A 5819-nucleotide genomic window follows, 5' to 3' on the forward strand; every position below is an offset into this window, starting at 1 on the left:
TATATTTCACACACCTTTTACACGTCAGCTCTTTCGGACCCCTCTTCTCACATCTCATTCTTAGTGACACCTCCCCTCCTTCCTTTTGAACATCTTTCTTCAGACAATCTCCTCACAGGTAACTCTCACCGAGAGCTAATTAACTGTTGCTAAGTGAAGAAGGCATGAAAAACCACACATCTTCAAACGCACTGCACGTGACACTGAGCGTGTGCATCCCCAACAGTTGAGAATAAAAGACAGGGGACCTTCCACATGGCTTATGCATTAATCTTAAATTGAGAAGAGTTGTAGCAATCTAATGATATCAGATTACAAGAGCTGACATAGGCCATTAAGCTGCCAATGTGTGCTTGTGCAGGTGTATTCTGTGTGTATGCTCATCCTCCTGAGCCTTTATCCTGTCTAGTAGCCGTTGTAACCTGGGGTCTCTCTGCTCCCCTGATCAGTTTAACCACATTAGCTCCCATTAAGTTTTATTACCCTCCTCATTACAAACATTGTAATTTGCTTTTTCTTATATCCTAAATGGCAGGATGGGCGTTAGGTCAAAGTCTGCTCTGTCCTACCTAATTTGTAACCAGTAACTATGAGCTTTTGTATGTTTTATTGAAAAAAAGGACAAGATGTGAAAGCTGAGTTGCCACCTGAAAGCAATTGAGCCACCTGACAGCTTCTGCAAGACGAAAAGATAACCTGTAATTCCAAAGAAAGCATTTTTCGAGGGCTGAAGGTCTGTATTGAAAAAAAAAAAAACTACCAGAGAGGGAAGCCCTGGAGTGACAGCATGACACAAAGTCAACTATAATTATACACGACTTTCAGAGTGAAATATTCAGCAGTGTGTGGTCATGGACTGATAAATTATAGATTCTCTACCACCAGGACTTCTGTTCAAGAGCGGGATTTGATGTTTCATGGGCCAAGACTGGATGGGATCTGGAACAAAACAGTGAGAGAGGAGCAGAAAAAGCACTGAATGGTGTTATTGAAGACAACAGGAGGGGGGCAGCAGATTGGTTTCGAACAGCAGGAAGTGAAGTTTATTCTGAAACTCTGAAGTCTGGAGCACCCAAGCTACATGAAAGATGGATGGTGCACACTCCTGGCTTACAACCTTAAATTTTTTATTTTTTTTTCTCTAATAAATGTTTTATTCTATAATTCAAAATGTAAATGTTTTGGCCCAAATATAATTGAAGTTGGTTAGATTTGAAGTGAAAACTGTTGCTGATAAAATGTTTAAAAATGTATTTAAGGCTCTATCTTCATGTTTTTGTGCAAATTTAGACATTTGTTGTGCAACTCTTTTAGCTCGGCATTATTTTGGCCTTAAACCGTCTCACTACTGACCTCGTCGGTCAAACGGTTCTGATGCGGTTGAATTTTCCTATTGGTTGCAGTAGTGCGGCTTGGTACAACTTTATCACTTAATTCAGGCATAAAAGCACAGCGCTCCTCCACTGCTCTTGCTCCCCAGCCCGGCGCTAAGTCAGAAGTTAGCATAGCGAGTATTGGTGATAGGGTTACTTAGCTTCACAAATGTGTGGTTTATTTGCAATGTGAACACGGAGTGGAATATGTCTCCTCTGCTCTGACTATTAGTGACGGTGCGGTGCTGGGTCAGACTGACTGCAGAGCCGGGGAAGCGGGAGAAGCTAATGGCCGCTCTAGGTGCTCGCTCAGGACAGACAGGCTGTCTGCAGACGAGCTGCAGAGCGCTGTCGCCATAAAAGTCTCCAACAACACAGAAAAGAGTTGCTAGATTTATCACTTAGTTGAGTCGGAAAAATCTAAAACAATATTGATACAAAATAAATACAAAATGGACACGTTCACAACAGCGCGGATGTGTCTCTTGGCTCTGCCCACTTTTATGGAAAGGGGCGGGGCTACAGACAACTCCCTTTATTTGAACCAGTCCTCCTCCTTTACAAGTAGGTTTTCCAAAAGCAATGGTGCTTTTCCAAGGTGCTTGATTTTTTTAAAATTTATTTTTGTAATACAAAAGGTGAAAATTCTTTAATGTAATGCTGATGGTACAAACATCAGACAGAACTAGATTTAATGTGTAACAATGAATTTTGGCAGTATAATAAAGAAACAAACATTTATTGTAACAAGTAACAACTAATAATGCGGTAGGGGGTCAACTATTCAGTTGAAATTTGGAAAATTTAGGTCCTTTCTTTTTAGGTCAGTTAAATTAGATGTCCATTTATTTAATCTAAAATTAAATTAATTGAGAAGTGAATAAAACCTGATTAAATTTGAATTTAATAAAGTTAATTTAATTTTCTCTGGTTAAAATTTGAACTAAGTGATTCCAAAGTTCACTTTGATTTAGTACCATTGAACTGTATTTATTGAATGTCAGTTAAAAGTGGGGTCTGAATTCAACTTAGTTGAATTTTTGTGCCATTTTGCACATTTTCCATTCAAAATATCTATTTAAAACTTTACATATTAAATTTTTTTAAACTGATTTTGTTCTGCATTAAAAGTTGTGTTCAGAGCCTCAAATTAAAGATGAGATAAGGATAAGAACTTGCAGGCAGAGCTCCTCTAATATTACATAGATGAGTGCTATGAGAGACTATAGCACAATCTTCCGTTCTAGTTTTATTACCGTTGGGATTAGGACTCTTATCAAGATAAAACCATATCATGATGATGCTCTGCATTGCTGGAAACACACGAGCCAGGATGAGTGGGATTGGGCGGGTTCACATATGTGTATTAGAGAGAGAAAGGTGATGCGTACAAGGAACGATTGGATGTGATCCATTAACTTTACAGTCCATTCATTGAGCACCAGAGCATCAGGGGTCAGCAAGGAGGATTCACTGTAAATCTCCTCAACATCACGATGATGAACCAGAGTGGTGGGACAGAGAGTGTTTGCGGTGAGAAGAAGCACAGCTTGCGGTATCGTTCCCAAGTCCTTCCAAAGGCATTTTAAGTTTCACTACTGCTATCATCTGCTCCAAACTAGACAGCTGGACTTTAATGCTTTCTGATATTAATGTTTACAAAAAGGGGCTTTGACAGACTAATCATATCTTGGCAACATTATGAACGTGTTACTTGTTTGTTTTTCAGCCTGATCTTGTTGTGCTCCTGCCAAAAGAAATGACTTTAGACGTGGCCTTTCTGGCTGTCCTGGCTTATGGCCCAGAAAGCAAAACATGACCTAACATGAGCGCTGAGGAGGTTCGTACGAGGACATTCAGCACCGTAAGGGGAAAAGAACCCAAAAACAGCAGGCATGTTAAGCCTGCGGAGAGAAAGGGGGAGAGAGAACGAGAATACAACACATCAACAAACTGAACAACTGATTATTAGGATAAGAATTATAATTTAATGAGGAAATAAAACACAATTTGTGCATTTATATGCTTGAAAAGGTCAACTGAATTGCACTAATTTCTTTTGTGGCATAGAAATCTTGCTTGACATACATTCATTGAGTGCAGGAGCATGGGTTCTGTCACCCATGCTCCTGCACTGCACCACATATTTACCCAAAGCTCCACCTTGGAGCTTCAGTCTCCAAGCCAAGTTCCTGCGCCACAGCTTCCCCTTCCCCACCAGATTAGCAACAACTGCAATTAGCAAACGCCTGGTAGAAATGCACGTCCGCTGAGCTTATCATACAAACAACAATATTCCTATGAAAGTTGGAAGCGGCATCACAAGACAGGCTGGAAAAACATTGTTATGATGTTCAGAGGGCAGAGTGTTGGAAACGGTAGGAGGCTCTTACAGAGACAGAGGCCAATTTCTTAGGGTCAGATATGGTAGTAATGCAAAGTTAAATTTCTTTTAAGTTGTTTTCATATATACAGCATTTTGATAACAACTAAGAGCAACACGGTTACTTTATTGTGCTGTAAAATAGCACCAAATGACAGGGAGCTACGTATTACCCTCCATTTGAGGCTATTCCTGCAGCACTTGCCATAAATCCCTCGTGTATAAGCAAAGCGAGCCAGAAGCGAGCCTGCAATGAGCCCACATGTGTTTTTTTTGCTGCTTGCCATTTGTGGTGGAGGAGAACAGTGTGCCCTGAGTACCAGGGTTGGCACAGCAACACATATCATATGGGAAAATTCAAGGAAGACTTCTTATGGCGTTTAGTCAATGACGGCTTTCGTCTTGACCCTTTTCAATAAAGATTTGGGAAGTACATTACTAACAGTTGTTCTATCAAGCAATTTTCCCACCAGAGCTGTGGATCTCCATTGCTTGATTCTGTTCAGGGGAATTCAAGTATAGAGAACAAGTGCAAAGAGACCTTTTCTTTTTAACATTTTCAAAAAATATTTGCATTTTTTTTACTCCACGATTAAGCTCTACTTCCTGCTAGGTTTTCAAATAAAATCTCCAAAACCAGATTTAAGTTTATTTTTGTAAATGTGACAAAATGTGAATGGAGGATTTATACTTTTGGAAGACAAGAGCTTTGTCCTTTGCCCTCCCATGGAACCATGGGAGAAAGTGATACACCGTTTAGAAAAAATGATAATGAATGGTAATCAATTCCTGTATTGGTGTACAGGTCAAAGATACATAGAAAGCAGGACTTTACTGTAAGCCTCATTTCATGCACCAGAATGCATTAGCATCTACTTTGTAGCTTTCATGTATCTTGCTTATACAACCAGATACTGAGCCGTGTGAAGCCAATCAGGGTAATGGCTTGTGCCTGGGAAAACTGGACAGTCCAATCATCACCCTCGCCTGAGAAGGTCTGTTTCCATACTTGACATTTGATATTTGATTGCTGCCTCCTCTCACTTTTGTTTTGATAATCAAAAGAAATCCCACGCTGTTTCAGGCCAGATTGTTTAGAGTACTGCCATGCAGCTGTTCTGCTTGCTGAAATGTATCTTTTTCTGGTTGATCTTGTGATATCCTTCATAAGGCAAGGAACTTTAGGTCATGACTGTATGTTTACTCTATGTGGGGGTGGGGGGGGAGAGAAAACGTCATTGTACCATACACCAGACCAGCTTGATTTATTTCAAGCAACACTGTCCTTGTTGTGCTTTTCTTCTTCTTTATTGATAGAATAAGACTTTTTGTGTTTTTTGTTAGTTTTGTGATCTGTATTTAGAATGGAGACTGGTGAACCTTTTGTGTAAGGAAAATAATTATCTATTTCACTAATGTTAAAAATAAAGCAAACAAAAAATGTTATCGTTCACTAAAGAGCAAATATCAGAGCTGACTACTGAAACAAACAGATCCTTTGTAGCCATGTTTATATCAAACAGTAAAGCACAGTTATATAGTTATATGGATCACAACATTGCATGCGACAACAAAACACATCTACAAAAATAAATGGATTGTTTGTTTTTTTTGTCAAAAACACCTTTAAAATGGGAAATGTGGTACAACACAGTAAAGAATGAAGTGAACACTTAATTTTCCTTAAAGAGTTTGTCGGAAACACTTTTGGCCCTAAGATAAGGAAATGATTGGACACTTGGGGTCAAGAAAAGGATCAATCTAAAACTTAGAGACAAGGATACAACTTAGTTCATTCCAAAGATTCGACACCAGCAGCCAGAACATCTGTTTACAGTTAACAAGAAAAATGTGTTAAAAAAAAAAAGTGTTTCAGATTAGTTATGACTGCATATCAGTACATCAGATGATTTCTAATGAGTCGTGGGTTTGGAGTAAAACAATTATTGTTCCTTCTTGGAGTGTTGGCACATACAAGAGTGCATTTGTGTCAGAAGCTGACAAAAGTTGCCACAGAGTGCTTTCAAATCCCTGGTTACGGTGCCGTTTATAAGGGCTACAAG

The sequence above is a fragment of the Poecilia reticulata genome, linkage group LG16 (assembly GCF_000633615.1).
Source record: "Poecilia reticulata strain Guanapo linkage group LG16, Guppy_female_1.0+MT, whole genome shotgun sequence".
Lineage (NCBI taxonomy): Eukaryota > Metazoa > Chordata > Actinopteri > Cyprinodontiformes > Poeciliidae > Poecilia > Poecilia reticulata.